This window comes from Pseudonaja textilis, chromosome 1 (assembly GCF_049901715.1).
Source record: "Pseudonaja textilis isolate UNSWEBS1 chromosome 1, rPseTex1.2, whole genome shotgun sequence".
NCBI classification, from domain to species: domain Eukaryota; kingdom Metazoa; phylum Chordata; class Lepidosauria; order Squamata; family Elapidae; genus Pseudonaja; species Pseudonaja textilis.
The window spans coordinates 66325586-66353522 of NC_141990.1; the positions used below are offsets into that span (position 1 = coordinate 66325586).

The window sequence follows — 27937 nt, forward strand, 5'->3', positions numbered from 1 at the left end:
TGCCACTTCCGGCATGCGTGGCATAGGTTCACCATCAAGGCCCTATTATGTAAGCATAGCTTCCAGGCATTTAGGGAGAGGTAAGATTCCACTTTATTCAACTATATGGTTGACTTGACCAGTCTTAAATGTGTTCAGATCAACTAGTTTAACTTATAATGCTTTTCTTATAATGAATTGAGCAAAAATTATTTTGTTTGAGTGTGTGTTTGTGTGTGTGTGTGTGTGCGCGCGTATGTATGTATGTATGTATGTATGTATGGTATTCAGCTTTGTTCGGGTATTTTCCCACGTCATTATAGTTGTGCTTTTAAAGTTGAAGCAATATTTCGGCAGAATCTCATCTGCCATCATCAGGTTTCTGTATAGTGTGTGTGTGTGTGTGTGTGTGTATGATCACAATTTAGTCATATAGTCTACTTTATAGTTTCTTACGCTAAAAATTCTTCAATGTTCATATAACAAAATAAGAAAGCAGGTGTTGCAGGTATGGGCCTAACCATTGTAATGTACTTTTATATGGTATCTTGATTTTATTTTAAATTTTCTATACTACTTTTGCATGTATTTTCCAACCTACTTCCTAGAATTTTTATTGTTTGCCTGGATATTCATGTTAGCAAATATTTATTTTGTTGAATTTTCAAAGGCTATAAGTAGGGATTAGTGAACTATAATATAACATGATCTATATAAAAGCAGTACATTCTGTCACTTTGTTGTTTTATTTATAACAAAATTTATCAATGTCATTGCACATGTAGTCAGTAAATCAATTAAAAGGATTTTTAAACTTCTACGGTACAGCATTGAAAGGATCATTTCTGCCCATGTACCTATTATCACTTCCTTGAAAGTTGGCAGGATTTATCTTTGTAAAAGCCATGTAAAGCAGGGCGCAGTAATCAGGTGTAGAGAATTGTGACTGACATACTATGTTTCAACCAAGCTAGTATATTAGAAACTTGTTTTGCAGAGAATTTGAATATGCTTAGTACCTTTGGTTAAGAATTTAATGACGTAAATGAATAATGAGTAAGAAGATAAATGTACAGTTGGTCATTGCATTTAGAAATGATTTTCTACTATGCAAATGTATTTTTATTAGCAATAAAATCACAGTATTCTTGAAAATTTAGTTAGTTCTCAGTTCATTGATTGCTCCTTAAAATACTGTTTGGATTAGATTATTGAAGCTTGAATGCCTTTGGGAAAACCTGACATCATTAATGAACTGTTATTTGTCTGTGTTTTTTTTTAAATTTAAGTTTATCTATATTTTTAACATTTCCCAAAAGTTTTGGTAATGGCATTTCCTAGCATACTGGCATAATACATGAGCTCCCTGTCAGTCCACTTATTAAATAAATTCTAAAACCAGCAAAAAGCTATTCCACATGTATATAGATTTTATTGCAAGGACAAGTAGTTAGTAAAAAATCAAGAGAAAAAATGCGCTGTAGACTTAATGTGATTTTAAAAAAATAAAAGCAGTTTGGATGCATCCAAAAATACGAACTCAAGACATTAATTTTTCAACTATAAATAATATTTTTAAAGGGTATTACAGTCAATATTCTTTTGCTTTTCTCTGTCACCTTTGCACAAATACAAAGCCCTTCCGGTTTTTCAACATTTGTAAGATAGCAAAGTCAACAAAGAAACAAGGAAAACCTAGATAATTGGCATTCTAATCATAGATAGTTCAATGCAAAGTGAAGTACTTCTTTTAAAGTTTCGATATAACCATTGAGGCAGAACAGTTGTCTGGGTAGCTGGTGTTTCCTAAGGAACTATTTATATTATAGGAGAGATGACTACAACAATTAAGCATACTTTTTTTAAAATGTAAAAGCAATCTAAATATCAAGAAAAAACGTATTTTCCCATGGAGGTGACATTTCCTAACTCAGTAATCATAAGAGAGAGTTGTTATTATCTCTGCCTTTTAGTTAATTATGCCTATAATTTTCTTGTACACATTAGGAATTCTTTAAAATGAACAACTTTCTTATAAAATGGAACATAAGGCTAAAAGTATCCTTGAATGTAACTTTTATTTCCATTTAGTGCTATTATTCATTTGTACTTGTTTTGCTGAGTTTTTACTAATTTATTGTATGCTATCGGGAAACAATGAGTTTGGATGTCTGCCCACTTCAAATAGAAAAAGATATTCATCAGTGCCAAAACGGGTGTTTAATTTAATGATAATTCAGTGACGATGACATACCAATAGTCATTCTTACAGTCAATTCTGACTTTTCTGTCAGAATTGTGTCACAACATTTTAAAAATATTCCATAGTTTCGGCTTATAGTTTTGCTACTAATTATTTATGAAAATTAGTTTTGGGGTTGATTTACTGCTTAATAAAATACAAAACACCATAGAACTTAATAAATATTTTTTTATTTCTCTAGGTATTGCCATATCAATGGATTTTTAGGACATGTGGGCTGTTTTTATTATGTTTACATTGAATACATTTTAGAACTTCAGTACTTTTGGATTTTCTTGTTAATAGCCTTAAGTGCCATTTTACTGTTCATGATGTGGTTAGAGATCCAAAATCTTGTGATGGGGAGAAAGACATGGAAAAGGGCAGAAATGAATGAAACAGGAGTGAATGATAGAATATCTGTAGGAATAAAAACCATGAGTGCTTTCCCAGCATAATGAATTAAAGTGGATGTAAATGAAAAGGTTGTTGAAGCTGTTTAGTATGAAGGAAAAAGTATTTTTCAAAAATCTGGAATTACACAGATAGTATAATGATGCTGGTTGAGAATGTTGATGTGAAAATAAACAGGATCAGAATAATGCATGTGAGAGAATGCTTGCTTTAAGAAGTGAGGTTGAAAGATACTATATCTATAGAATATCCATGTATAGACTGAAAAGGATAGTTGTAACAAAGGTAGTCAATGTGAACAAGAAATGGTTAAAATTAAAAAGGTAAAACCGTAGAGTGATTTTGATGGAAATAAAAAATGTTTTGGAAGTGAAAGGGACCAAATAAATAGATTTTGGCAGAGTGAATGTAATTAAGAATAGAAGAGATTAAATGACTTTGGATGAAACTGAAGTAAGGCAATGCTGGTAAGAGTATTTTAGAGTTTGTAGAAAAACGATAGTGACATGCCAAACAGTGGAATTGAAATTAAAACTGTAAATGTTATTGTCCAAGAAAAAAAATGATATAAAGTTAGTCATAGATTTTATAAAGTAACAAAGCTGCAGGTGCATATTGTGTACTTGGAGAAAATTGTGCAACTTGTTTAATATGTACATGAAAACTTCAAGACCATTGGAAGAATACTGTTTCAATCCCCCTGTATATAGTAAAATAAATAAACCGTTGAGGAAATCAACCCTGATTGTACTTTGGAAGGACAGATACCAAGCTCAAGTTCTTTGATCACCAAATGAGAAGAGAGTAATCATTGGAAAAGACTCTGATATTGGGAAAGATTAAAGGCAAAATGAGAATGAGATGACAGAGGATGAGATGGTTAGATAGCGTCATTGACACAATGAACATGAATTTGGGCAAATTCTAGGAAACTGGGGAGGGGCTAGTGTGTTACGCTCCATGTGGTCACAAAGAGTTAGAGTGTCTGAACAACAAATATCCAGTAAAGTAAAGGAAAAGGTGGCAAGTAGGAATTCAAAAACTACAAGGGAATTAGTTAAGTGCTGAAAAGAGGTAGTGTAATTCTAATTGAAAGTATGTGAATGTGAGCAAAAGCTGGGAAGTATTTTGTGGCTCTTTGCTGGGTGGTATGTAGATAGTCCATATTTTTACCTTTAGCAAGTCATTAGAAGTGTATGAGTGTGAAAATTTATTTGGTTTCTATTGATTTACAGAAAATATATGATAATGTTAATATATTTTTAATTTTAAATGTTTTGTGCAAATATAGAGTTGAAATTTGGTTGCTTAATGCAGTAAGACTTGTACACCATGAAAGATGTACCATGCTAGGAATCTACATTTGGTTGAACCTAGAAGACATCCCTTCTCTGCCTCAATGCCCACCTTATAGAACATCCTTTACCCTGAAATTAGATTGTCTTTAGGTTATTGGCCTTAGATTAGGTTATGTCAACTTCATGATTTTATAAAGTAGAAACATTTCCAAAGCTTCAAGGCCAATTCCTTCTGAATGGTTTCTGATCTAAACCAAAAATATAGAGAGGTCCCTCCAAAAATTACATGTTCTGTGTATTCCTTCCTTTCTTTAAATTTTAAAACATTTTTTAGTAATTAACTATTTTTATTAGTTATTTATTGCTAAATTCCTCATACTCCTTTCCTCTAGGATCTAAGTGCTGAATTTTCCACAATTCTACCCAGTGAGAGAGATTGTGGTGAAAGATAGTAACTGGTAATGTGTTAATATGTTAATATGTATAGCAAACCTAGTGGACTGAGATTTATGATTGGCAGATAGCAATTAAAGAACATGAGGGTGTTCCTTGACTTATAACTGCAATTAGAATTGAAATTTCAGTTGTTAGTCATGATGGTCATAAATCAAAGCATCCACATAATCTGACCTGATTTTACAAGCATTTTTATTGTGATTATTAAGCGAATCATGTCATAAGACTGAAACATAAGATCATTAAGTGAATCACATGGTCATAAATTGAATCCCTTCTCCTAAATGGGTATATTTGCTGGAAACTAGCAAAAACTGCTGAAAACTGGCAAAAAAGTTACAAATCATGGTCATGTGACTGCAGGATGCTGTAAATGTAATCTGGTTGCCAAGCACCTGAAATACAATCATGTGACCATAAGGGTGGGCAGCATGACATTGGCCAGAAGTGCTTTATGGGCCATAAAGCACCTTTTCTGAGACTATTATAACTGACTCATTTTTTTAAATGATTGGTTGTAAATTGAGGATTAGTATAGCTTGATCAGAAGACATAGAAGCAAAGCATAAAATAAGTCATCCACAGAATATATTACATATATCAATGTTTGCACAGAAATGTAGGGGAATATCATAAGGACCGTTGAGAGCATTTTGTTGAAAAATAGAATTGGAGTTGGAACCTGCCCTTTCCCATTCTTCTCTCTCCTTCTATCTGGGGTAAGAAGGAACAGCTCCTGGCCTATATGACATTCTTTTCAGTATTTGAAGAGTTTTGTCATGATCTCATTTAGTTTTTCTCAAGGCTAAATGTATAGGTAGTCCTCAACTTATGATCACAACCAAACCCAAAATTTCTGTTGCTAAGTGAGATATTTGTTAAAGTGAGTTTTGCCTGATATTACAACCCTTTTTTTTGCCACAGTGGTTGAGTGAATCAATGGGGTTAAGCTAATAACATGGTTATTAAGTGAATCTGGCTTCCCCATTGATTTTGCTTGTCACAAAGGTGATCACATGACCCCAGGACACTACAATCATCATAAATATGAGTCAGTTGCCAAGCGTCTGAATTCTGATCACATGACCATGAAAATCTTCAACGGTCGTAAGTGTGAAAACCTACCATAAGTCACTTTTTCACTACCATTGTAACTTTGAACTGTCATTAAACAAACTGCTGTAAATCGAGGATTATCTGTATATCCTACTCTTCCATTTGTTTTCATAGGATTTCATTTTTGCTTACCTTGATGTCCTTATGTCAAATTTCTCTAAATCCTAAAATATAGTACCTAGACCTGGACACAGTAGCCAAGGTATGCATGGTTTGACCAAAATAGAATAAAGTCAAATTATTACTTACTGTGATTTGGAATTTATCCTCTCTCTCTCTCCCCTCCCTCCCTCTCTGTTTCTCTCTCTCACTCCCTGTCTCTTTCTGTCTCTGTCTCCCTCCATACACACATACGCGCACATAGAGGGAGAAGAGTTAGAGAGAATATACCATATATAAGCACATGTGCATATGTGTGTGCTCTTCATCGATGTCCTTTTTGCAGTCATATTGCAGTCACATTATATTGCATGCTCATTGTAAGTAACTACCGATACTATTTCAAGATTTTCTACACAAATATATTTATCAAGCCGGCTATCTTTAAATTTTATGTCTGTGAAATATTATTTGCATAAGTGAACTTGTCTGTGTTAAATCTCATTATGTTTCTCTAACATCCAGATTATTTTATATGTTATTTCTATGTTCTACAATCAAGGGCATCCCACCCATTGTTGCTTAATTTGCAGATTTGATTAATATTCACTCTTTCACTTTATCCAAATTATAAAAGTATTGAAGAACAGAGGACCCCGGACTGACCCTTGTAGGTGCCCGCTTGATACCTTATTAGCTAAATCAGGGGTCTTCAAACTTGACAGTTTGAAGACTTGTGGACTTCAACTTCCAGAATTCCTCCTCCAGTCATTTTAGCTCAGGAATTCTGGGAGTTGAAGTCCACAAGTCTTAAACTTGCTAAGTTTGAAGACCCTTGAGCTAAATGGATAAGAAGAGAAAGGAAAAAGGGAGGAACCAGAAACTATCTTGATACTGAAGAGCTCCCTGATGGCTAAGAAAGGATCTCTACCTAAATCCAGTCTTTTCAGGCTGGGTCTGTTTTCTGAACAAATAAAAAGAAGTAAAAAGTATAGAAACATTGGGAGACTAGAGTGCAACATGTTGAGCATAAGAATTAAAAAGTTCATTCCTAGGCAAATGAGAATAGATCTTTACTTTAACAAGAGCAACAGCAGAGGGCAGAAGAATAGCAGCAAGTATCGCAAAGTCAGCATCCTGAATTAGACAAGCAGAGGTTTTCCTAGAATTGGCTGTAGTTATGCATAACACCAAAACAATAAAAACTACTACTATAAATATTACCAGAGGAACCTGAGGCTAAAATTCAAGTTTGAGTCAGAGCTTGTAACTCAGCAACATGAGCAGGAACAGAGTGAGCAAAGAACCAGGTTCAACACATTCAGAAGAAACATATGGCACATTCAGAAACATCTATTAGGGTTATAATCAGTATAAAATTTAAAAAAATGTCTTTACAATGGGAACTTCCTAAATTTTGGAAAGAAGAATAATTTTTTATTGAAAAAAAAACTTTCATTACAAGACAGAGAGCAGAGATGAAGGAAAGAAATAAGGATGCCAGGAAGATTTGGAAAGTTCAGGAGTGCCACCTGCAATTTGTTCAACTGTGCGGGAGTCAAGAACAAGCCAAACTGATGAGAGAAAGGCCACTCTCATATGGGGAATAAGTATGATGACAGGACATAACAGGAGGATTTGTCCAGTAAGAAATCAGCAGCTTGAATGGCACAGAGACAAATTGGAAAGGCAGCTGCTTGGATCCATCTTGTAACTGTAGTAAAACACCAGGTGAGGACAATTGTCACAGGGTTGAAGAAGGACACCAGGGGGTGTCATTTTCATGGCAAAATATGGTAAAGAATAAAGAATAGTTAACGAGACCAAAAACAGGGACAGAAGAATAAGCCTGCTTCATATGACAAAAGGTTTGGTTATGGTCCTTGGTCTGAGTAAAATAGGTACCTATAATTGATAGAATTGAACTTGAGAAGCAAAGTTAATAATTCAGAGACAACTGAACTTGTCCATGCCAAGAAAAGAACACAATTCACACAAAAAAGAACATAATAATGCACAAGCATTATTGTCATCTATTGGTAACAGAAGGTCAAATTATAGCAAAAGGATAGCTAGGTCAGCATGAAGTGCAATGTGTACAGTATGGGACTTTCTGTAGCGCTGACAGATACTGATCTACAGTAGGTGGGTTCCCCTGTAAGCTGTGGATGTAAAGCAGGCATTCATAGGAGGAATACTGTCCAGTTCCAGGCACAACTGGAAAAATGGATAGACATAGCATTGATGCGTCCTTTAACGCATCTTCAACCAGATTGCATCAGAATGGACTCCCTCTTTCAGAAACTTTTTGAGAGTGAGGACAGGAGTGTTATAGGGCTCCACAGCGGGCATCAAAATACCTTATTGCTTTGGTTTAATAGTAATGGATTAAAGTCCAGAGTCCACTGCAAAGAGAAGATTCACCATTTACTGAAAGAGAGACAGAGACATCAATATCAAAAGGCAAAATAGGAAATATAAGTCTCCCAAGTCAGCCGGATTGAACAAATTCTTTTCTTGTTACTGTTGTTGAAACTGCAAAGAACAATTTTGAGGAGGCTGAACAAAACTCTAATGGCACTGGATGTTCCAGCATCCCATATCCAGCATCCCATACAAAAAGCAACTTTAATTGCTTTAAGTTTCTTATTGTGTCTGTTTAACTAATTTCTTATTAGTTCCTTGCATACTCCTGATTGGAAACTGGTTTTTCATCACATGCTTTCCTTCCCACAAATGATAATGGATCATCTTGTGTTCATCCATTCCATTTAAGTATATATTTCATACCATGCATTCCATAAATACTTTTCATGCATGGGGTTGGGTTTCTCTTTGAATATCTGGAGGCACCCAATCATGTTTGCTGAAAAGGGATAAGGACTGAGCCAGATCAACCAATTTTGAGTTTCTCTTATTAATTCCCTTGGCTGGGGAAATGAATAGGTTAATGGTATCTCAGCTGGTACCTTCTTTATGCAGTTTACTTTTATGAGTCAGGATTAGACAAAGCAAAGAACAGGATGATAAGAACAAAATCTTTAAATAGTATCAGATTTCATTTCCCCCAACTATCAACCATAGCTTCTGATCCAGTTGTTGAATAATGATTCTGCCCACATTGAAATAGGCCAGCAGATTAATATAAAGTTTTATTCACCAATAGTTGAAGAATTTGTCTTGCAGAAGCAGATTCCAGCATTGAGATGAATGCAGAACTTATACATATGACAGTGTAAGTGATGTAATATGTGCTTTTGTCACAAATAGTTAAAATTTTGTTTTTTTATTTTTGTACATGCAATGGCAATCCTATTATGGCCTACTATGGCATTCCCCATCTTGGAATACCATATCCTGATATGTGTGCTAATTTATTACCTTGGCTTTGTTACATTGCTTCTTTATTTCTAAATAATTTTTTGTTATTGCAAAAGAAAATATGATAGATAATGTGTGGAAGTGTGTTTGCCTTGGTCATATTAAATTTTTCAATGACTTGATTCCATTTATCACAATTTCTGATTGGCTGCCTCCCATTCTGTGATTGTCACAGTTCTCCTTTAGTGGGTGGTTCCAATATGTAGTAGTAAAAGAGGAGTGATTGCAGCAGTGGGATACCGCTTGCATTAAGTTGTCTCACCAGTGTTCTTTAAATGTATATGAAACTATTCTGAGAGATCATCCATCAATCTGTGGTGAAGTATCATCAATATTGTATGTTGATGATAACTTTATTATCAACAAACTTTATATTGTCACCAGAGGACAAATCAGATAAGCTGTGAAGTTCTAATACGAAGAGTGTGGGATTCTGAATGGATACCGATATAATTTAATATAATGGATACAAATAGAATTCAAATTGAATTCTAGCAAATTGCTATTTTTTGAGAAATAATTTTGATTTTGAGATAGCTGCAATGTTAGTGGTAAACAGGGCTGCTTTCTTCCTAAAGAAGCTACGTTACGGTTTTGGGGTTCTCCTGGACTTGTGATTCGTGTTGAAACAGCAGGTAACAGCATCATTTCTGGATCAGGATACTTTAGCAGCAGGAATTCCTGACCTTATCACTACTTGATTAGTTTATGTAATGCAAACAACACGAGGTTGCCTTTGATAATATTTTGGCAGTATCCAGGCTGCTAGCTTGTGAGAGATATTTAAGTATGCTTCAGGATCCAATTTAGAAGACTGGTTCTGACCTGCCCAGCTCTGTAATTTTTAGTTTTAGAGAACTTTGTGAATCATCCCAGTGGAATTTATATGGCCTGTGTGAGGAAGAAAGATATATTGAGGTTCCCACTGCTATAAAAAGTTTGGGATGCGCGGACCTGAAGGCAGTATTTCTTGTAGTGGCTCTTTGCTTTTGGAATACTTTGCCTCTGGAAATCTGAGTGGCTTCCTTTCTACTAATCTATTGCAAGTTGGTTAAATACTATTTATTTGAGCAGGCATTTGAGGCTTAAATGTGTTTGATTGTGTGGGTGATTATTTGTATTGATTGCTGCTATCTTCATATTCTATTTCAGTTTATGTCAACCTCTAGGAATCTTTAGTTGGAGATTAATTAATTACAGTCTTAATTAGTTAGTACTACCACCTTTTATCAAATAGAGTGAAACCTAGCATCCTTGCTTGAACACAATCTATGAAACAGATAGGGTGAAACAGCCGGTTGTGCCCTTAGCGTATAAGAAATTGAAAAGGGAAATATGCAATCATTTTAATATACCATGTCCTCATTTGGTGACTCCAATTCATTTCTTAAATTGGAAGTGAAATGGTTGTTAAGTGAATTGGCCATTAAACAAGCAGTGTGTGTGGACAGAGAGGGAGAAGGAGGGAGGGAGAGAGTGGGAGGGAGGAGAGAGATATTGTGAAGGTCACTGGTTGTTGCAGTATCACTAAGATAAATATTGTTTTGTGAATCATTAGTGTATGTGGTAGCTGCTAAACGAGGAATGGCTGTAGGTCACATTGTAGAGTTTAAGTTAAAATTTGGCTGTTTTTTCTTGTTTTTCCACCAATGTTTTTTTGCCTGCTTGTGCAGCATGCACCAATCATCTCCAGGTTTTTTTTGGCTGTCCAAACTTTTTTTTCTCCATTGTGGTGAAGATAGCATCCAGGATTCGGTAGGGTTGTCAGTCGCTGCTGCTGGTTGGACTGAATCTGTCCGATCTGTGAGGACACTCCCCTGTTGCTAAGCATGCCCCAGAAATTGACTCAGTCAAGCAGCTAGGACAACGTGTTGTTGAGTGCTCTTTGAATTTGAACCTTAACTGTTAAAAATAGAACAATCCAATCCTGAATACTGTCTATTTGACAGCAGGCTCCTGGTCTACCATCTGAGCAGCTGTCAAAACTCTGATCACTCAGGGCTTCAGCCCAGAGCAAAGTGGACGGATTGGCTGAGGGCTGATTCCATTGAAGTAATGAGAAGTTGGGATGGTGTGTCTGAGGTGATCTCCACACCCTGGTATACTTGGCTTGGGAGGACTAGCGTGCGGTCTTTTACAGCTGCCAGAACCTTATTTAATCCATGGCGACATTTAAAAGGGCGTGAAGGCAGCTGTCATCAGCAAGGGCACTTTAACATTTTTTTTCCTGCCTTTGCTGTTCAGCGTGTCAAGTGGGGATTGCCCCTTGAGCCTTCGGAGGGCAGGTCAGCACTTAAATTTAGAGAAAAAAAGGCTGCCTGTTAGTTAGCCAAAATGGCAGATTCTTCAGAGAATGCCAGCCGCATGAATAGGAGAGTGCAGGAGATAGCTCGCTGGCCATCACGCTCTCTAAGCCCTATGTCCTAGCCTCAACAGAGGACCCCAAACCAAGAGCCAAGGTGCAGGGGCTCGAAAGAGCTCCATGGCAGCAGAGTGGGACAAGCGCTGTAGGGACAGGGCACTGAACAGGCTGTGGACTAAAGGACAGAGAGAAGCAGCCCAGGAAAGCCTGGAAGCTGTTCCCAACAGGACCAGTGTGGATTCCCGCCCAAATGAGGAGGCACCGTTAGAAAGAGGAGCCAGGGCTCATCACAATGACAGAAGGCAGTTGCAGGAATTGGCCACAGGAGGGGCTGAAGAGCAATTTTGCTGGCAAGAGCCTGAAATCCCATTTGAATCTTCTGAAGGAAGGGATTTTTTTTCTGCCTGCCCAGCAATAGAGCAGCCTGCAACAAGGGTCCAAAGAAGCAGAGTAGCTCTAGAAGCAACTTTTACTCCCACTGCTGCTGATCTTCAGTCAGCAGCAGGGCAAGATGCAGATGGGCAGTTTAACATGCAGGCTCTACTTGTGGACGCAGTGAAACAAGGAATCTCTGCAACTCTACAACAATCCAGGAGATCTCCCTCTGTAGCCTTCTATTCATCTTCCAGGCAAGAATTAAGACAAACCTCTCAGTTCCATGATGACAGGTCCTGCTATTTGCAAGAGGATTATTATGCTCCTTCTCTATGTGGCCACTCTGTCTATTCCGAGATGGAAGACCAATTAGGAAGAGATTTCTCTGATGATGAGGGCCTGGATTTTTGAAGGTCCCATAATTTCGGGCCTTTTTCAACCTGCCTTATTCAAGTCGCTCCTCTTTAAGGCTTGCTACAGGGCAAGCCAAGGCTCCTGCATCATCTGACCCAATAGATGCCTCTGAAGACCCCAATGATCCACTCTTCTCAGAGAAGACAGATGTCATTCCTGCACCAAAGATATTCACAACTGTCATCCAAAGGCAGTGGTCTTTGCCTGGGTCAGGTCCCAGTCCTTCTCTGGACAAGAGGCTGTTTAATGTGGGAGCGGATCTTTCCAAGGCCCTTGAAGTGTCCTCGGTGGATGCCCGGTAGCTGCTTGCAATTCCTGGTGAGCCCGAAGACTCATTGAGAGCAGAGGACAAGAGGGCTGAACAGACATTTCAGAGAACTCATCAGTCAACAGTTTGGACAGTGAAGTCCTCCACCACTGCATCCTTTTTTAATAGGGCATCACTTATATGGCTGAGGGAGCTGCAAGAAATGATTCCAACCAATAACCTGAAATCTCATCAGCATATTAATAAGCTTCTAGCAGCTGTTGAGTATTTGGCTGATGCCACCCTCAGTGCAGCTAGATTTGCCTCAAAGGCAATAGGATCTTCTATAACTTCTCGCCATTTGCTCTGGCTCAAGCTATGGCAGGCTGATATGAGGCATAGATGGAGGTTGGCCACTGCCCCCTTCAAGGGGGACAAATTATTTGGTGAAGCCCCGGACAAGGTGCTGGTGGACTCCAAGGACAAGGGGAAGATCTTTCCTTCTAGGTCTAGAAGGAGTGATTTCCGCTCAATGCCTTATTTTCACTTCCCCTCCTTTAGGGCACCTGAAGCTGGAGGTGGGTTTTCTAGACCTCAGAGGCCTTTCATTCCCAGGTAAGACCAGCACCAGGACAGGACAGGTAGAAACCTTCAGTTCAACAACAAGCGGCCCTTTTGAGGGGCTGGGGGTCATCCCTTCCGATGCCCCAGATAAATCTACTGTCAATCCTCCCATTGGGGGACGTCTGGCCTTGTTTGCCAGGTGTTGGGAGGAAGTAACCACAGACATCTGGGTCCTGGAGATGGTCTGTTTGGGCATTTCTCTAGAGTTCCTCTCCATTCCCTCGAGGTTTTTCATTCATTGCCCTGTTTCTCAAAACACAGAAGAGTCCTCTTGGAAACAGCTGTTCAGCACCTGTTGGAGATACAGGCTATTCAGCAGGTGCCTGAGGACCAACGGGATGGGATTTTATTCCATCTTGTTTGTAATACCAAAGGCCTCGTGTGGATGGAGGGCAATTCCGGATCTGAAGCATATAAACTGCCGGGTAAAATACAGGCGGGTTAAGATGCATTCTTTCCAGTCTATTCTGGAGGGAACTAGGGAGGGGGATTTCCTTACTTCCATAGATTTAACTGAAGCCTACCTTCATGTCCCCATTATCCTTGCCCATAGACAATTCCTCATGTTCTGCTATAACGGAAGGAATTTTCAATACAGGGCCTTGCCCTTTTGCCTTTTATCTGCTCCCAGAACATTTACGAAGCTATTAGCAGCCCTGGTAGCCCACCTGAGGGCTATCCCAGTCAGAGTCCAGTGTTATCTGGATGACATCCTAGTGCAGTCCTCCTCACCATCTCAAGCAGCAGAGGACTTGGAGATCACCATCCAGATGCTACAGAGGCATGGCTTTTCTGTCAACAAGGCCAAGAGTCACTTCATTCTCACCAATAGATTGCTCCATCTGGGAGCTGTAATAGATACCATATCGTGCAAGGTGTTTTTATCCTAGGACCATCAGGAGAGTATCAGGGAATTGATTGGGCATGTAAAATCTAAGAACAGGGTCCCTCTGGCTATGCTTTCTACACTCCTAGGTAAAATGATCTCATGCATTAATATAGTGCCCTGGGCTAGATTGCATGCCAGGGCACTCCAATGGTTTCTTCTTCTTTTTCAGAGGACAGGCAGGACTACTTCCCACTCCCAAGTCAGGTGTTAACCTGAAGTCATCAAGTCCTTTAGATGGTGGTTATCTGAGGCCCTTCATTTAGGGCACTCATTCAAGGACCCTAACCAGCTGCTGTTGACCTTGGATGCCAGTCTTTATGGCTGGGGAGCTCATCTCCAATCCAGGATGGTCCAGGGACAGTGGTCCCAGACAGATTTGAACCACAACATTAATTGGCTAGAACTCGGCGCAGTCCACCTGGCCCTGAGGCAGTTAACAGACATAGTAGTAGATAGGGACGTCCTGGTCTTAACTGACAATTTGACTACTAAGATGCATATAAACAGCCAAGGGGTACACGTTTAAGACCCTTGATGCTGGAAGCAGAGCAGCTCTATCTTTGGGCTCATGTATCACTCAGAGCTGAGCACATTGCAAGTGTATCCAGTGTTGAAGCAGACTGGCTTATTAGAGCCACCATAGACCATGCACAGTGGCGTTTGCATCCTGCTTTATTTCAGGAGCTGTCAGAGTGCTTTGGACTACCAGCAGTAGACCTCTTTACCTCTCAGGACAACTCGCAACTCCCAAGATTCTACTCCAGGTTTGCGGTTCTGGGGGCAGAGGGGACGGATGCCTTATGCAGCCCTTGGCCAAGGGAGCTTCTCTATGCATTTCCTCCTCTGCCCCTGGTCCAGAGGGTGATACAAAAACTATTGGGGGAAAGAGCAGAACTCATACTTGTGGCTCCTCATTGGCCCAGACGGCCATGGTTTGCAGACTTAGTTAACGTATTTGTGACTAGCCCTTGGAGGATAGCAGTGGACAGAGTATCTTTCAGCCAGGGACCATTATTACATCCGCAACCCCAGTAGCTTCAATTGACTCCTTGGAGATTGAGCAGGGATCTCTGATCTGGAACCATTACACCTCCAAAGTGATACAAACCATTCAAGCCTCCAGGAGCCCTTCTACCAATCACATCTATGATGCGAACTGGAGGGCTTTTTGTGAATGGTGCTCACAATCTGGACGGGACCCTACTGAGACCTCAGTCACCCAGGTGCTGGATTTTCTTCAAGATGGACTTAACAAAGGCCTGTCACCCAGCATGTTAAGGTGGCAGGTAGCGGCCTTATCTTCTGTACTTTCTTTGGGGGGCTCAGAATCCCTATCTAGACATCCTACAGTCCGCAGATTTCTGAAGGGAGCTACAAATCTGAGACCTCCAGTGGTTCATCGATATCTGACATGGGACCTCTCTAAATTACTGCATTCACTGAATGAGGCCCCATTTGAACCACTGAGATCTATTTCTCTGCAATTTTTGTCTTGCAAGGTGGCCTTCCTGGTAGCAATCACTTCTGCCAGGAGGATTTCAGACTTGGCTGCCTTATCTGTCAGGAAGGACCTTTATATTTTTCACACCAATTGAGTTGTGTTGAGACTGGACCCTTTGTTCATTCCAGAGGTGAACTCTCGGATCCACAGGACTCGGGACCTGGTTTTACCTGATTTCTGTCCAAAACCTATCCATTCTTTAGAAAAATGGTGGCACACTCTGGACATTCAAAGGGCCCTGCATATTTGCATTAAATGAACTTCTTCCTTCAGGAAGTCTGAGTCCATTTTTATATCTTTTCAACCCTCTACCATGGGTTGCAAAGTCACTTCAATAACTGTGGGGAAATGGATCAGGCTGTGCATCTCCAAAGTCTACCAATCCCAAGGTCTTGTGGTTCCTCCAAGAATAACAGCCCATTCGACAGCAGTGTGGGCTACTCAAGCCTTTCTTGAGGAGGTTTGCAGCGTGGCAACTTGAGCATCACCTTCTCTGTTCATCAAACATTATAAGCTGGACTCCTTTGCATCTTTGGAGGCAGCCTTTGGATGGAGAGTTCTTCAAAAGGTCCACTCTGTCTAAGGGATTTGGACCGAACTAGGCCCACCTGTAGGACAGCCAGTTTTGGTATGTCCCAATCCTGGATGCTATCTCCACCACAATGGAGAAGGGTTGTTGTTTCTTACCTGATATGACCTTTCTCTTTGGGTGGAGATAGCATCTAGACCCACCCTGATGGAAGTCCGTTCCGAATCCAGTGGAGCACGACAATGATAAGAAAACACATCAGTCTGTCACTATTCCTTCGCCAGTTTCTGGGGCACCCTTAGCAACTGGGGAATGTCCTCACAGATCTGACAGACTCAGTCCAATCAGCATCAGCAACTGACAACCCTACCGAATCCTGGATGCTATCTTCACCCAAAGAGAAAAGTTGTATCAGGTAAGAACCAACAACCCTTTCCTGTCAAATGGGATCAGATTATGAATTAGGGGATGTTATTGAATGTATGTATCCATGCCTTAATCGTAACAAGAATATTGCAAAATCAATTATGCCTGCAGTGGGCAAAAGTTTGTCAGCCTCCTGCACCATGACAGGGGGAGCATTTCTGGAGGCTTTATTGAGCCTCTGGGAGGGCAAAAACGGCCTCCCTAGGCTCTGGAGGCCCTCTAGAAGCCAGAAATGGGCCCATTTCTAGCCATTCTGAACTTCTGGGAGGCCCGTTGTATTGCCCTCCCCGAGCCTCTCCGTGCACCCTGCACTTACCTACATCTGAAATGGGCCACGTGGGGACTCCTGGAAGGGGCGGTGTGGGGTGGGCGGGGCCAGCCAAGAGTGGGATTTGGGGGTTCTCCGAACTGCACAGAATCTTAGCTAAAAGCTCTCTTGAATCCCTGCGAACCCCCAGCAGCCCAACCCTGATTAAGGATAATTAAAACACATTGAAATATATTCACTTAAGTGCTCAGAGATGATCATGGGAATGGGAAACCTGAGAAAAGAAGACAAAGGAAGGGATATAGTGATAAAAATATAATAATAATATAAACATAATTTACAACTTTAATCAAATCAGAGATCTTTCTACTAGTGTAAGAACCAAGCTCTTTAAAACAAACGGATAAAAAAACAGAACTGAGATTTTAGCAACTGAACAAATGCTGTCTCTGCAAAGAAACTGAAGAAACAGTAGATTACCTAGTAAGCTGCTACAAGAACAGACTGACTTCACTCTGTTTTTGCAGCAAATTACCAATGGAATACCTGCAAGAAATAGAATAAAACAGAATAGAATAGAATCGAATCGAATGGAATAGAATAGAATTCTTTATTGGCCAAATGTGATTGGACACACAAGGAATTTGTCTTGATGTAAATACTCTCAGTATACATAAAGAAAAGGTACATTTGTTAAGAATCAAGAATCCTAACGTACAACACTTAATGATAGTCATAGGGTTATACCATTTTCCTGCAATCAAGAACTGGTGGGCCACAGATAAAGCAATAAAAATAAGCTAATAAAACTAACATTCTCTGGGACTTTAGAATTCAAACAAAAACACCTGCCACATAACACCACTACTTAATAATTATCAATAATTAAGACCAAAAAATCTAGACAGTGGCAGTATCTAGATAGTGGGGACAGCAGAATAGAAGAGAAAGAATTAAAGAAGATCACAAAATACAAATACTTTCAAACAGAAATAGAACAGCTTTGGAAAAAGAAAGCAAAGATAGTACCTGAGTATAAAATAAATGGGAAAGTTGTAGGAACATGGATGAATATTTTAAAAAAATCTTAATGTAGTTTGGCAATGGAATGAACCCTCCAGATGATAAATGCATTCAAGCACATGCTGAACGAATATAGTCATCCCTTTTAATTTTATGATTGTATTGAACATATCAGTTGTAGAATTTTATCCAGTATGATACAGGCATACAGGTGAAACTCGAAAAATTAGAATATCGTGCAAAAGTTCATTTATTTCAGTAATGCAACTTAAAAGGTGAACCTAATATATGAGATAGACGCATTACATGCAAAGCAAGATAGTTCAAGCTGTGATTTGTCATAATTGTGATGATTATGGATTACAGCTCATGAAAACCCCAAATCCACAATCTCAGAAAATTAGGATATTACATGCAATCAATAAAACAAGGATTGTACATAGATCAGTATCGGACCTCTGAAAAGTATAAGCATGCATATGTACTTGGTACTTGGTTTGGGCCCCTTTTGTAGCAATTACTGCCTCAATGCGGCATGGCATGGAGGCTATCAGCCTGTGGAACTGCTGAGGTGTTATGGAAGACCAGGATGCTTCAATAGCGTCCTTCAGCTCTTCTGCATTGTTCGGTCTCATGTCTCTCATCTTACTCTTGGCAATGCCCCATAGATTCTCTATGGGGTTCAGGTAAGGTGAGTTTGCTGGCTAATCAAGTACAGTAATCCCATGGTCACTGAACCAGGTTTTGGTGCTTTTGGCAGTGTGGGCAGGTGCCAAGTCCTGCTGGAAAATGAAGTCAGCATCCCCATAAAGCTTGTCTGTGGAAGGAAGCATGAAGTGCTCCAAAATCTCCTGGTAGATGGCTGCATTGACCCTGGACTTAATGAAGCACAGTGGACCAAACCACAGATGACATGGCTCCCCAAATCAACACAGACTGTAGAAACTTCACACTGGATTCCAAGCATCTTGCAGTATGTGCCTCTCCATTCTTCCTCCAGACCCTGGGTCCTTGGTTTCCAAATGAGATGCAAAAGTTGCTCTCATCAGAAAAGAGGACTTTGGACCACTGAGTAACAGACCATTTCTGTTGTTCTTTAGCCCAGGTAAGACGCTTCTGACGTTGTTTGTTGTTTAGGTGCGGCTTGACAAGAGGAATATGACATTTGAAGCCCATGTCCAGGATCCGTCTGTGTGTGGTGGCTCTTGATGCACTGACTCCAGCCTCAGTCCACTCCTTGTGAAAGTCCCCAACACTTTTGAATGGCCTTTTCCTGACAATCCTCTCCAGTCTACGGTCATCCCTGCTGCTTGTGCACCTTTTTCTTCCACACTTTTCCCTTCCACATAACTTTCTATTAATGTGCTTGGATACAGCACTTTGGGAACATCCCACTTCTTTTGCAATTACCTTTTGTGGCTTTCCCTCCTTATGGATGGTGTCAATGATGGTTTTCTGCACAACTGTCAGGTCAGCAGTCTTTCTCATGATTGTGATTCCTATTGAACCAGACTGAGAGACCATTTAAAGGCTCAGGAACCCTTTGCAGGTGTTATGGCTTAATTAGCTGATTAGAGTGGGACACTTTGAACCTAGAATATTGCACCTTTTCACAATATTCTAATTTTCTGAGATTGTGGATTTGGGGTTTTCATGAGCTGTAAGCCATAATCATCTCAATAATGACACATCACGTCTTGAACTATCTTGCTTTGCATGTAATGAGTCTATCTCATATATTAGGTTCACCTTTTAAGTTGCATTACTGAAATAAATGAACTTTTGCACGATACTCTAATTTTTTGAGTTTCACCTGTAGATACAGATGAGTAGTACCTTCATTAAAAAAAGAATTATAAATGGCAATTCAGTGTAAATTGACTGTAATTTCTGTGCAATAAATATTTACCCGCATGTGACATATTTTAAGCAATATGACTTACACTTTTTATTAGGAGCTTCCGTGGAACCTGGTTTTGTAATGTACTAGCCTGTTATCAGAGATAATCAGAATAAATAGCAAGAGAAATCTAATAATGCAAATATTTTGATGAAAAGAGCTTTTTCCTATTCTGATATAATCCCCAATCAGAAAACAGCCATACTGATTGTGAATTATAGGAGTTGAAATTAGTTTTTAGGTTTTCATAACTGGAGAAAGTACTGCATAGAATTAACAGCAGCACTGGTTGTATATACGTATATATGTTAGGTGGTTCCTTTTACTCACAAAGGAAATATATAAATAGCAATACTATGTTACAGGTAGACATAAGCTCTTTTAGGAAGTAATTCTGTCATTTACCATTTACTAACAAGTGTGTGTTTGTTAAAAATTGCAGTTTATTTTAAAGCAAAAGCTTTTAAAATTACTGTTGTAGTTTGCAGTGAGCATTACCATTGAACAGGTAGAAGAGAAAAAGTGCATGAAAACTGCTAATTATAGTAATTGCAGCTGGTTTCAAAGTACTTTTAACAGTTTGAGCACAGTGCTTATTTGAAAGCATCAAATGGGCTCTAGTTGTGAAATAGAACACCTGTTTGTTGTTGAGCATGTGTTTATGCAGATGATTGTTGTTGTCAAAGCACCTTGATGTAGAGTAGTCCTGTTTACATTTACATTCTCCCCAAAGGATTAACAGTGTTCTCTCAATAAATTTGCAGTCTATTCTCTTCTCAAAGGCTGCTGTTTGGATGGTGGTGTGAATGAGGCAACAAGTGCTCGCTAATCACTTGAATGTACATAATTAGCCACAGTCTGGTGCACTGGAGGCTTTGTATAACCAGGAAAATGCTGACTGACAAAAATTTAAAATTCAACACACAACTGAACATTTATATACAGTGAGAACTAACTTTTGAGAAATAACCTTATCAGTTTCATTGTATTTAACAATGCTATTCTACTTAGTTTAAAATACTTATTTCATTTTTCAAATAAGCATCCTTTTGTTTTACAAGGCTTAACTTACAAATTTTGTGTTGTCAGTAGTTCTCAAATAATACTGAAAGTATTTGGGTGAATATCAGAGGAAAAAGAAATAGCATTGCAATAGATGTGTACTACAGGCCACCCAACCAAGTGGAGGAAATAGATGAAATCTTTGTTAATCTGTTAGCCAAGGTGTGCAGGAGGAAACACATCACAGTAGTAATGGGGGACTTTAGCTTCCTTGGCAACCATTGAGAAACAAACTCTGAAGCAAGTGGGAAATCATATAGGTTTTTGACATGCCTAGCTGACAACTTGGTCACCCAAAAAGTGGAGGTGAGAACTAGAGTCAGCAATATTGCACTAATAAGGATACCAGTGCATGCAAAATAGATGTTTGTGCAGGTAAGATTTTTAATCTTGATGCCAATCAAAACCAAGCATCTAATAGTGAGTGTCATACCATGTGCATTAATCAAACAGGTGGCAAGAAAGTAGGGACAGGCAGGCACAACACAGGTTATGTAAACAGTAAATACAGTGTCAAACTTAAAGATCTCAAGTCCTATATACAAATGCACAAAGTCTGGGAACAAACAGGGTGAACTCGAACTACAAATACATGAAGGTAAATATGATATAGTTGGAATAACAAACTTGGTGGGATGAAACCCATGACTGGAACATACTGGTAGAAGGATAAAACTATTCAAAAAAAAACCCACCAGACCCCATAAAAGAGGAGGTGGAGTTGCAGTGTATGTAAAGGACCACTATATTGCTACAGAAATGCACGAAACCAAAGATGAAACCCTCCTAGAATGCATATGGGTTAACATAAAAGAAAAAAAAGAATGACATGGCCATAGGTGTATATTATAGACCACCCAATCAAGCAGAAAAAATAGATGTCCTTTTTGCCAGCCAACTAACAAACATATGCAGGAAACACACAACAATAGCAATGGGAGACTTCAATTATTTTGATATCAATTGGAAAACTAATTCTGCACCATGAGAAATCAAATAAGTTCCTAACCAACCTAGTTGACAACTTTGTTGTCCAAAAGGTAGAGGGTGAAACTAGAGGGACAGCCATACTGGACTTAATTCTTACAGAGAAGTGATAGAGGGAGTTGAAACTGCAGGAGCCTTGGGTGAGAGTGACCATGTCATACTAGAATTCAACATAACACAAACACAAGCAACAGAACATAATGACACCAGAGTCTTGGATTTTAAAAGAGCTGATTTCAATAAACTCAGAACTTGGGAAAAATTCCATGGATGAAAATCCTAAAGAGGAAAACAACTCAAGAATCTTGGGAAACTCTAAAAAGTATGATCATAGAAGCCCAGACCAGTACTATAGCTCAACCCACCAAAACATAACTGTAAAAGACAGACCAGAAAGAAAAGTTAAAATAAGTAAAAAAAATAGTAAGAGAACACCTGTCTGATTTTGATGAAAACAAATCACCGGGACCTGATGGATTACATCCCAGAGTTTTAAAGGAGCTGGCAGAGGTCATCTCAGAACCACTGCACCACATCTTTCAAAAATCCTGGAGCACCGGGAAACTACCAGAGGACTGGAAAAGAGCTGATGTGGTTCCCATCTTCAAAAAAGGAAAAAAACAGACCCAGGAAACTATAGACCAATCAGCCTAACATCAATACCCAGGAAGATACTGGAAAAGATAATAAAAAAACAGATCTGCCAACATCTAGAAACAAGTAAAGTAATAATGAGCAGTCAGCATGGGTTTGATCATGCCAAACCAATTCATTCTTCAACAGAGTGACTAAGTTAGTAGACCAGCAAAATACTGTGGATATAATATATTTAGATTTCAGCAAGGCATTCGACAAAGTAGACCACAACCTACTTCTTAGTAAGCTAGAAAAAAGTGGAATAGATAGCACCACCACTAGATGGACTCGCAACTGGCTGGCAAACCGTACTCAACGAGTAGTCCTTAATGGGTCTAAGTCTACATGGAGGGAAGTAAGCAGTGGGGTGCCACAAGGTTCCGTCTTAGGCCCAGTACTCTTCATTAACGACTTAGATGAGGGAATAGAAGGGGAACTTACCAAATTTGCAGATGATATTAAGCTGGCAGGAATAGCTAACACCCAAGAAGATAGGCTCAAGATCCAGATGGATCTTGACAGACTAGAACACTGGGCCATATCTAACAAAATGAAATTCAATGTAGAGAAAAATAAAGTCCTACACTTAGGCAAAAAAACCCCAAAAAACCAAAAGTGCACATATAGACTGGGTGAAACCAGGCTCAATAGCAATAACTGTGAGAGGGATCTCGGAGTCTTAGTGGACAACCAGCTAAATAGGAGCCAGCAGTATGCAGCAGCAGCCAAAAAAGCTAATGCAATCCTAAATTGTATTAACAGAGGGATACAATCAAGATCAAGGGAAGTACTAATACCACTCTATAAAGCCTTAGTAAGACCACACCTAGAGTACTGCATCAAGCTTTGTTCACTAAATTATAAAAAAGATGTTGAAACTCTAGAAAAAGTACAGAGAAGAGCAACCAGGATGATTAGGGGACTGGAGGCTAAAACATACAACAAACGGTTGCAGGAACTGGGCTTGGGTAGTCTAGTAAAGAGAAGGACCATGATAGCAGTCTTCCAATATTTGAGGGGCTGCCACAGAGACGAAGGGGTCAAGCTATTTTCTAAAGCGTCTGTAGGCCAGACAAGGAATAGTGAATGGAAACTGAACAAGGAGAGATTTAACCTGGAAATAAGGAGAAACTTTCTGACAATGAGAACAATCAACCAATGGAACAGTTTGCCCTTGGAAGTTGTGGGAGCGCCATTAGTTGAAACTTTCAAGAAGAGATTGGACTGCCATTTGTCAGAAATGGTATAGGGTCTCCTGCTGGGGTGGGGGGTTGGACTAGATGACCTACAAGGTCCCTTCCAACTCTCTTTCCAGGAGAGGTATACCCCCTCCCCCCAGCCAGGGCCTGTTAGCCCCCTCCCCCAGTGGCCTTTAGCACAGGAGTAGCCTGTAATTCCTGGGGCTTGGTCAGTAGAGGGAGATAGGGAGCAGGAATTTATCTCTCCTGCTGAGGAAATCCAAACTCGGAGATTTCCTTTTGATTGCGTGCTTCCTCGTCCTGCAGATTTGCAGATCAGAGACAGGACTGGAACACCTGAGGCTACTTTTACTCCAACTGCAGTGGGGATGTGCTTAGCAGATTGGGTGGCCCCTGAATTATTAGAGGATCTTAAGGCCCTTATTGCTCAGGCCATTTCTTATGGGGTAGCCTCCTCCCTGAGGGGGAGGAGCCAGTCTTCTTCCCCAAGATCTGATCCTCAGCCATTGCAGCCAGTGCAACACCAGGCCTCCATGGGTTTTTCCACGCACCAGAGGGAGGCTTCTCCAGCCCACTCCATCAGAAGCAGGGCATCTGGGAGGGAGGAGGAAATTCAGGGAGAGCAGGGGTTCTCATCAAATGAGGACCTGTCACCTGATCCACCTCCGTTCACAGGTCTGTTTAGACCTGGACTGTTTAAATCCCTCCTTCACAAGACTAGGACTACTGCCCAAATTGATTCTCTGCCCACTATACCAATTGCTTCACCTGATACTCAGGGACCCAACAGCAGGGTTTTTTCCTGAACCTACAATTCTCCAACAAAAGATTCCTTATCCCAAGTTATTTTTGGACGTAGTTCAGAGACAATGAGCACAGCCTGGATCCTTCCCCACTCTGGGGGGCAATGATAATTTTTTTTTCAATATGGCTCCTCTCGTCTCCGAGTCTTTTCAACTTTCCCCTTTGGACAAACCTTTGGCATCCTTGGTCTCTCTCTCTCTGCAATGTCAGGTGACATAGCAGAGGCCCTTAAGACAGAGGACAAAAAGGCGAAACAAAATTTCTGCAGAACACACCAGGCCAATGCTTGGGTGGTTAAAGCAGCTGCAGCCACCTCCTTTTTTCACTAGGACATCCCTTCTCTGGCTTCTGATTCCAGCTGAGGAAATCAGAATGCATCAGGATGTCAACAAACTGGTGGCGGCTGCTGAATTTGTGGCCGACTCCTCCCTGCATGCAGCCCGATTCTCCTCCAGGGCCTTGGCTTCGACCATTACTTCTCGTTGTCTGCTGTGGCTACAACAGTGGCAAGCAGATGCTAAAATGAATGGAAAGTGGCCTCTGCCCCTTACAGGGGTCCTTCCCTATTTGGAGAGGCCTTAAATCCCTTCATAGTTGAGAATAAGGACAAGAGAAAGGTGTTCTCCTCTCTTACCAGGAGAGCTGATAGGAGGGCTTCTCCCTACATCTGTAGACAGCCATTTCGTTCCTCAGACTTAGGCCAGGAATTCTCTCAATTCCAAAGGTCCTATTAGCCCAGATCAGATTGACCCACAGATAGATTGGGATTTTGAGATAGAAACAAACAACAGTTTCGATCTAAACGGCCCTTTCTTGGCACAGGAGGTCATCCCTACTGTTGATCCAAATGATTGCCAGACCCTTCCTCCCATCGGCGGCCATCTGGCCCTATATGCAGATCGATGGGAGACCATCACATCCAATTCCTGAGTCCTGAAAACAGTGCGATTTGGTCTCATCCTGGATTTTCTGTCCACTCCTCTGAGGACCTTTACCCATTGCCCAATCTCCAAGTACCACATAAGGAGAAAGCTCATGAACACAGCGGTCCAGCATTTGCTGGACATCCAGGCCATCGAGCCGGTACCAGAGGACCAAAGGGGGCATGGGTTTTACTCCATTCTATTTGTTGTTCCCAAGTCCTCGGGTCATCACAGTGTCATCAGAACAATACAAGCCTCTAGGAGGCCTTCTACAAACAGAATATATCACACTACCTGGAAAGTGCTCCATCAATCGTGCGCCAAGAAGGGCACCGATTCCACCGTGGCTTCAGTGCCATAGATCCTGGACTTTCTACAAACAAGACTCAATAAAGGATTCTCTCCTAATATGCTGCGCAGGCAGGTAGTAGCCCTATCCATCATGTTGTACTATGGGAAGAGGAATTCCTCAGCTCATCATCCGGTCCTCCGCTCCTTCCTCAAAAGAGCTATCAATGTTAAACCTTTAATAGCCCACAGATATCCTTCTTGGAACCTGTCGACAGTATTACAAGTCCTTACTCAGGACCCATTAGAACCTCTTCAGTCTGTAAGCCTGCAATCTTAACGCTCAAAGTCACCTTAGTGGCCATCACATCAGCCTGGCACATATCAGAATTGGCAGCTCTTTCCATCAGGGAAGACCTCTGTACATTCCACGACAACAGGGTTGTCCTGCACCTCAACCCCTCCGTCATCCCAAAGGTAATCTCTCATTTCCACAGGGCTTAGGAAGTCATTCTTCCCAACCTTTGCCCTGTTCCTTCACATGACAGAGAGCACAGATGGCACAAATTGGTTGTTCGGAGGGCTCTTCTCAGGTACAATCAAATGTACATCAATGTATCGTAAAACCGAGGCCCTGTTCATCTCATTTCAGCCATCTTCAATGGGCATTAAAGTCTCCTCTTCAACTATAGGCCCCTGGATCAGGGGTTGTATAGCAAAGGCCTACAAGACCCAGGCTCTTCTAACACCTAGATGGGTAACAGCTCATTTGATCAGAAGCGCAGCTACTACAGTTGCCTGGGCGACATAGCCCTCACTTGAGGACATCTGCAGGGTGGCTACATGGTCCTCCCTGTCTCCATTCGTAAAGCACTACAGACTGGACACATACGTCTCAGCTGAGGCAGCCTTCGGAAGAAGAGTGCTATAACAAGTACATACAGATGCGAGTGCACAGGACCAGACTTCTTCCCACCCATAGGGACTGCAAGCTTGGATGTCCCATATGTGTGGATTATCCCAAAGGCATGCTGGAGAATAGGTGTTGGCTTACCTGAACGCAGTTTCTCAGTATGCCTTGGGATATCCACTCCTACCCTGGCGACTGTCTAGTCTAGTGTCCAGGTGGGAAGCAGAGCCAACGCCACAGGAAGACCATCAAATCGCTGCACCTTTGTCATGACCAGGGCTAGGGGGCTTCCTGCCCTGACAGGAAGAGGTGTGGCAAAGATTGACAACTCCGTCTCTGGATAGAAAGGCAGATTCAACCCATACGTGTAGATTAGCCCAAGGCATGTTGAGAAACTGTTCAGGTAAACCAACATGTATTCTAATCATTTAGAATTAGTAGAATTTTGGTGGGGAGGGAGTTCTTCAAAAAAATTCTTTCTTCTTAAGTACTGTGCATCTACTCATATATAAAGGGAATTTGAGTGAATAAGTATTACCAAAATTTTCTTTCACCGCATGTTATATGCAGTATGAAATCGTAATAATTCCTCTAGTTCAATCAGAGCATCAGACATGAAGTTCTGATAGAGAGCCAGTTTGGCTTAATGATTAGGTGCTAGGCTAGAAATGAGGAGATAGTGAGTTATAGACCTATCCCAGATATGAAAGCCAACTGGGTGACTTTGGGCTGTCTTTCTCCCTCAGCCTGTGATGTCAGGATGAGGTGACAATCTGTTAGTCAATTCCTGGCACAACCAATGGATCAATGTTTGATTGATCCAAAAAATTTCACATCCTTGACTGTGGGATATTGCAAATGTTGGTGCTCTTCTTCTTCCTATTCAACTTCTACATGAGACCACTGAGTGAACTCATCTGTCACCATGGGTTGAGGTTTGCAGAAAGTTGGACTAGAAAACCTCCAAGTTCCCTTCCAACTCCATTATTCTGTACATTCCTGTCCCTGGCATATTGAACAATGCTATTCTATTCCTGTGCCTGGACACTGAGGGTTTGGATGAGGAACAACAGACTTCAATTTAACTCTTGCAAGACAGAGTGGCTTTGGCTTTTAATCTGTTCTGGGACTTTACCGTCTTTGGTACTTGATGGGGGTTGCACTGCCCCCAAAACATCCTGTGTGTAATCTAAGGATCGTTCTGGTCTCATAAATCTGGGTTAAGGAGCAGGCGGCAGTTGTGGCTTTGCACAAAGTCATATCGTGTACCAGCTGCATCAACTTCTGGATCAGGGAACTACTCATGGTCACTCATGCCCTGGTCATCTCCCAGTTATTGCAACACACTTTACTTGCTTTTGAAATGTGTATGGTTGTGATAAATATACATTATACCTCTGTTTCACATTGTTTACCAGTTTGTTTCTAGGTTCAATTCAAGGTGCTAGTGTTGACCTTTGAAGCCATTCACAGCATGAGACCAAGTTTATTTGAGGGATCACCTTTTTCTAATTTCATTTGCACATCCTATTAGATGCAGCAGAGAGAGCATGTTACAGGTTCTGTCACCTAGGGAGCTTACATT

General features: G+C 40.6%; 1 protein-coding gene across 3 annotated transcripts in view; it reads left to right on the plus strand.

Moving 5' to 3' along the window:
• The window catches only part of AKT3 (AKT serine/threonine kinase 3), a 159250-nt gene that overhangs the window by 21393 nt on the left and 109920 nt on the right, over window positions 1-27937 (plus strand). The window lies entirely within an intron of this gene.